At 35.6% G+C, this 7,200-nt stretch overlaps 1 long non-coding RNA gene across 1 annotated transcript in view; it reads left to right on the forward strand.

The window, feature by feature from the left end:
- LOC141514177 (uncharacterized) overlaps positions 1-6,903 on the forward strand; it is a 100,645-nt gene extending 93,742 nt beyond the window's left edge. The window contains exon 3 of the long non-coding RNA XR_012475963.1: positions 6,817-6,903. This is a non-coding gene — a long non-coding RNA (uncharacterized LOC141514177). The remainder of the gene's footprint in view (positions 1-6,816) is intronic.
- Positions 6,904-7,200: the final 297 nt, after the last annotated feature.

Below are 7,200 nucleotides of genomic sequence, written 5' to 3' on the forward strand. Positions count from 1 at the left end.
TTCAGTGAATTGTACCTTTTAACTTTAATTTGTATTATTAAAAATTTTCTCCACTACTTTCCTGAGTCTATAGAATTTTTAAAATAATAAATCAAGCCCTGATCTGTAGTGTTATTCAAGTTGTAAATGCTCACACTGACAATTTAACAGTCAGTTCTTGGATGTCTCCAGTATTCTCATGATAGAAGCATAAAAAGGACAAATCCAAGTAAGAATCTGGTATTAATGGAATATCAGGCTGTGGTTTTAGCACCGTCAAAGGATATTAATTAAGTACCAACTGTATATGAGTCATTGTATTAAGCCCTAGTGATACAAAGAAAGGTCAAAGACAATTTTTGCCATAGAGGAACTAATAATCGAATGGGGGGAAATAACAAGCAAACAACTACATAGAAACAAGTTTTTTTTATCACTTAACTCCACTGCCTATAGGAAATAATTTTCTTTTGTTTTTCTTTTTGCAAGGCAGTAGAGTTAAGTGATTTGCCCAAGGTCACACAGGTAATCATTAAGTGTCTGAGGTCGGATTTGAACTCAGGTCCTCAACTCAGGTCCTCCTGACTCTAGGGTCAGTGCTCTAGCCACAGGACCACCTAGCTGTCCCTAAAGGAAATAATTAACAGAGAGAAGGCACTAGAATTAAAAGGGATTGGGGAAGTTTTATCTAGGACTTGTAGGAAGTCAGGGAAACTAGGAGATGGAACAGAGGAAGAAAAGCATTCCAAGCATGGGGGATAGGCAGAGAAAATGCCCAGAGTTGAGATAAACTTGTTTATAGAGAAGCTAGGAAACAAGATTAAGAATTGGGGGCCAGAGGGGAGGGTGGGGGTATTCCTGTAACATGTAAGACTGTGAAAGAGAGGGGAAGGGGCAAAACTATGTTAGGCTTGAATGACAGAACTCTGGAGATGATTGGGAGCCAATGGATTTTTTTTTGAACATGGGATCGGCATAGTTGGACCTGTGCTTTAGGAATCATTTTAGTGTTTGAATGGAGATAGAACTAAATCAGGGAGAGACTTGTGGTCTAGAGAACCAGCAGACTACTGCAGTGGTCTAGATGTAAGATGGCAAAGGACTGAACCAGTGTGGGGACAGTATCAATGAGAAAAGGGTATTTTCTAGAGATTTAAAAAAAAAGTGAAATTGGAAGTCTTGGTAATAGATTGGATACACGGGGGTGGGGGGGCGGAATTGGTAGGCCAGGAGTTGATCTCTGGGTTGTGGACTAGAAATGTAGTTGTGCCCTCAACAGTAGTGGAAAAATTTGAAAGCAGGGAGGGTTTAGGGAGAAAACATAAAGAGTTCAATTTTGGAGCATGTTGAGTTTAAGAAATCTACTGGACATTCTCTCTGAAAGGAGATGTAAGATTGGAGGTCAGCAGACAAGTTGGGGATGGATAAGTGAATTTAAGAATCATCATCAAGGGCAGCTAGGTGGCGCAGTGGATAGAGCACTGGCCCTGGAGTCAAGAGTACCTGAGTTCAAATTTGGCCTCAGACACCTAATAATTACCTAGCTGTGTTACCTTGGCAAGCCACTTAACCCCATTACCTTTCAAACACCTAAAAAAATCATCATCATATGAAAAAAGATTAAAAAGATCACTTGTACAAAAATATTCATAGCAGCCCTGTTTGTGGTGGCGAAGAATTGGAAATCAAGTAAATGTCCATCAATTGGGCAATGGCTTAACAAACTATGGTATATGTATGTCATGGAACACTATTGTTCTATTAGAAACCAGGAGGGATGGGAATTCAGGGAAGCCTGGAGGGATTTGCATGAACTGATGCTGAGCGAGATGAGCAGAACCAGAAAAACACTGTACACCCTAACTGCAACATGGGGGTGATGTTCAACCTTGAAGGACTTGCTCAATTCCATCAGTGCAACAATTGGGAACAATTTTGGGCTGTCTGCAAAGGAGAGTGCCATCTGTATCCAGATAAAGAGCTATGGAGTTTGAACAAAGTTCAAGGATTATTCCCTTTAATTTAGGGAAAACCAGATCTGATCTTGTTACCTCTTAGACTTCTTGTCTCCTCCTTAAGGATATGATTTCTCTCCCATCACACCCAATTTGGATCAATGTACAACATGGAAACAAAGTAAAGACTGACAGAGTGATTTCCATAGTGGGTGGGGATGGGGGGGAGGGAAGTAAGATTGGGGGGAAATTGTAAGACTCAAATAACATCTTATAAAAATAAATTTTAAAAAAGTTTAAGAGAAAAAAATAGCATCTGAGCTTGAGACCTGAGGCAGAGTGGGATCTGCAAAATACTATAATTCAGATTCAACTGTAGGCTGTTTGAGTAAGTGCTCTGAAAGCCCTTGATGCTCTTAAGAAGGTGGATCCAACACATGGTCCTCAGACCCCAGTTAGGTTCTCAAGGTCCTTTCAGGAAGCCCAAGTCTTGTAAGCAGAAAAGGAAGGAAGGGTAACAGCATACACCAACTTTGCAACATCGCAGATCAACAACACATCTAACTACCATGGCTCAAACTTTTTCACTTAACTAACTTTGTGCAGTCTCATAGACTGCTGTAATTTTTTTTTTCAACAAAAGATAGGCATACCAGAATTAGTATCTTTTTTAAAATATATTTTTGTTTATTTGTTTTTTAAATTTTATTTATTTTTCCAACTAGATGCAGTGGTAGTTTTCAACAATCATTTTTGCAATGTTTTGAGTTTTATATTTTTCTCCTCCCCCCCCAGAAAGCAATCTAAAATAAGCTATGAATGTATAACCATGCTAACCATAGAGGATCCTTGCCTTAAAATGTTATAGGACTCATCATAATTGCAACAGACAATTTTATTTCTTGCTATTAATTGCTATTTTGTCACAGGATTTTGAGAATAGATTTTAAGATTTCAGAAAACATGAATAGCATTTCTGTATATTTGCTACTCTTTCCTCAGTTGACATCAATATGTTGCCTAGAAACTTGCAAATAGATGTATAGAACTGTACTCAGATATGCAACTTGAAAAAAAAGGTTCTTCAAGTGTCTTTATTGGACTTTTATAAGTTGTAATTGCCTAAAGAAAAATAATCAACATTTCACAAACATGCCCAGGTTGTGACATCTCTTTTGGGGAATACAAATATTTGTGAGCAACTTTTTTCCTGCATGAAGCATGCAAAAAGTAAAAACAGAACAAAAATTTCTTGAAAATATTCTTTGCATTGCTACAACTGTTATCAAACTAGATGCACTGGTATTGAAAACGAAGACTCACTGTTCACATTAAAAATGACATGTTCTTGTTTTTTGTTAAAAAAATAAATTTTGTTATTTTACTCACTTTTTATTATTCTACTTTATTACATTGTTACATTTTACTGTTATGCTCACTGGCAATATGGGTTACATCATAGTCTCTATATAAATATTAATTCTATATGAAGCCTTTAGCATGTCTTTGTTGGGTGATGTGGCCCAAAAAGTTGGACAACCATTCTTTAAAGAGAGAGTTTGAGAGAGCCTCATACATAATAGTTATAAACTGAAACAGAAAGATAGTCCCATAATCGGAGATGGATGGAACCTCAATGGCCACGGGGGGGCTCCAACCCTTGATTTCACATTCTACAACTTAATGGACAAATTCAGTCTTTGCTTGAAGACCTTCAGAGAATGGAAGGTCTCTTCCCATGGCTACCCACCTTCTGTTTTTGAATAGCTTTAAATCTCGGAAAGTTTTTTTTTTTTTTTCGTGTCAAGCCCGTGTTTTCTTCTCTGAGCTTAGATCCATCACTCCTCATTCTCTCCTTTGGGACCAAGCAGAAAAACAAGACTAATTTTTCTTCCAGATGACAGCCCTTCAATATTTTATTCCAACTGATCTATATGTTTTGCTTTAGAAAAATGCAATCCATTTCGATTTAACATACATTTGTTAATTGCTTACTACAGGTAAAGGATATCCCTAGGGAATACTGAGGAAATCAATCTTTTGTCCACTTCAACTGCTAGCCTTTTCTAGGTATGGGTTTGAGGAGGATGCTTTTCAACTAGAACTCAGTTTGATGTTTATTATATTTATGAAAAGGTACTAGTTTCATTTGTGGAGAAATATCTTAGTTTTTTTTAAAAGATGAATTTGAATTGACAAAATGACAGATTAGTGAAAATAATAATATATCTATTACTTCCTTTTTATACTCTTTCAATCTATAAAAAACTATACTTGGTAATGGTGAATAAAAAACAGTCATATTAATTATGTAGTTTTTTATATAGTTATAGTTTATATGTATGATGTTTTAAAGAATTGTTTTGTTTTTGTTTTCCTTTGTTTTGAGTATCTTCAAATATGTCTTTGTGGTTATACTTTTTATTTTAGTGATGCTACTAATTCAATGTGATCCATTGTACTCTGTTATATTGATACAACATAATTTGGCCAGCTATTTCATAATAGCTAGATAATTAGACTGTTTCCACTTCTTAGTTTTTATAAATAACATGGCTTCAAATTTTTTGTAACAACAATAGCTATTGTTTATTTCTTTTTTAATTATAGCCTTAGAGCATATTTTTTAGTAATGGGATTTCTGGGTCAAAGGGTATGATCAGTGTTATTATTTCCTTTGTGTATGACTAGATTGCTTTTCACATGTATGCATTAGTTTTCAGTATGTGAATCTACCTGTTGCTCCATAAGTGTGCAATACTGAATTTTGTCACTTTTAATTATTATTGCTAATTTGATGGTTGTATGGTGGTAACTCAAAAAGGTTTTGTTAAAATTAATTTTATTATTAGAGATGAACATTTTTATCCTTTGTTTTATCTCTTTTCTAAGTTAATCAAATCCTGGAACTATTTATTTTATGGGAACTAGGGTTGTTCTTTTCATTTTGTTTACATTTTAGGATATTTATCATCCTAATAGTGGTATTATAATGGAAAAGGAGATAGCATTGCATTTGGAAGAGATGGGTTTGAATTCTAAATCTTACACTTATCTACCAGTAACCAGGAGTGATTCACTATTTCATCCAAGTGTCAGGTTATTCATAAAAATAGGAATAATTATTACAACTTTATCTTTCAAAGATGTTGTTGAAAAGAAAAGTGCTTTTTAAACTTTAAGGAAACAGTGTAAATGTGAATAATCATCACTATTATTTTCCATCTGCTGTGTCCCCAGTAACTTTTCCATTGGTTTAATAGATCACATTACTATTTTTTTTTGCAAGGCAATGGGGTTAAGTGACTTGCCCAAGGCCACACAGCTAGGTAATTATTAAGTGTCTGAGGGCAGATTTGAACTCAGGTACTCCTGACTCCAAGTTTGGTGCTCTATCCACTACGTCACCTAGCCACCCCAATCATATTACTATTGAATCAAATTAAATCCAATGAAAGTTTATGAAACCCTTACTGTGGGCAAGGGACTATGTCAGATTATGTACATATAAAGACAAGAAAGGAGTCTTACATTCCAAAAGAGCATAGAAGTTATGAGGGACAATGTGTAAAATGATGCAAATGAATGAGATGGAATGACGCATCTAAGGGGCAGGGTATAGGTTGGTTATTTGAGTGGAAAATCAAATGTCTGAGAAGAAATAATAGCAAAGCAGTCCACATTTGTAGGTAAACCTGTATTATAGAGACAGAGGAGCATATATGCTGTCTTAGAAAAAATAGGCAACAATTGAAACTTCTTGAACAAGGGAGTGACATGGTCAGGAACCTGTGTTTTTCTATAAATTTCACAGTTTTATGCATAATGGATTAGTGAAGAAAGAGGCTAGAAGCTGGGAGGCTGATCAGGAAGCTTTTGCAAAATTCTAAGCAAGGGGGTTAAAAAAGACCTAAACTATGATAGGGGCCATATGAACGGAGAGCAGGTGATATTTGGGGAATATTATAACTGTAGATTAGATAAGATTTGGCAGCAATGCTGAGTATATGTACAAAGAGGAAGGGAAGAGTCTGAAACACCTCAGAGGTTATGAACCTGGGTGTTTAGATGCTCCCCTCGATAGAAATAGTGAAGTTAAGAAGAACAATGTGGACTTTTGGGAAAAGATTATAATTTTTTTTGAAATGTCTATGGGACATCAAGATGGAAATACTAAGCAGTCAAATGGTGATTCCAGGACTGAAATTTAGGAGATAGATGAAGGCTGGTTGTATAGATTTGAAGTCATCTGAAGTTGAAAATTGAATCCATGTCAGCTGATAAGAACACCAAGGGTGTTGAAAGAAATGTGAGTGGAACTAAGATAGTACACCAGTGCATCTCAGTTGGTCTCCCTGCCTCAACTTTCCTCTTTCTCCTATCCATCCTTTGCACAACAGTTAAAGTGATGTTACAAAGGCATCAGTGTGATCATGTTTCTTCCTGAAAAATTTCAGTGGCTCTATTTTACCTCAAGATAAAATACAAATTCATCTGTTAGGCTTATTTTCCCAAACATATTTCATGTCACTCCTTATCTCTTACACTATGTTTGAAGTAAATTAGCCTGCTTGTCATTCTTCAGTCACGTCATGTCATCTCATCTCCCATCTTCATGCCTTTGCATTTTTACTTTCATCTCTTAGAGTCCCAAATATCCTTCAATGCTAAAATGATTCTTGCTTTAGGTAACCCTTCTGAATGAAATGCTGATGTTTCCCATCGATCCTGAAACTTTTTCCTTTGGGCTTGCTATGATAAACATACTTTGTTTTACTCAATAGACCATAGGCTCCATAGGAGCAGAGAATGTTTGTTTTGTCTTTGTATCCTTAGGATCTGTCATGGAAGACATGGTTTGAAAAACTTGATTGATTAATAGGTTTTAACCATGGCTTGGATGATGATTCAGCAAAGAACAAGAAGGACCTATCAGACAAGTAGGAGAAGCAGTATCACCAAATCCAAGGGTGAGTAGATATCCGGGGGATGGGAGGTGGTCGTGGTGTTGTCAATAGTATCAAACACCTTAAAGGGTTAGAAATGATCCCAAGAGGTAACATTTCTATGGAACCTCAAAGTGTGCAGAACACTTTCTATTTATTATTTCATTTGATTTTTTGTTTTTTTATATGAAAATATATTTCATGCAAAATACAGATGGTAAGATTAACAAATAGAGAGTAATTTAAATTCAACAAGGTATTCCTCTACATCAGTACAGACCTTTCAATTTATACCCTGAAATGTGTATTTCTTTTTTTAA

Source organism: Macrotis lagotis, chromosome 1, assembly GCF_037893015.1.
Source record: "Macrotis lagotis isolate mMagLag1 chromosome 1, bilby.v1.9.chrom.fasta, whole genome shotgun sequence".
Lineage (NCBI taxonomy): Eukaryota > Metazoa > Chordata > Mammalia > Peramelemorphia > Peramelidae > Macrotis > Macrotis lagotis.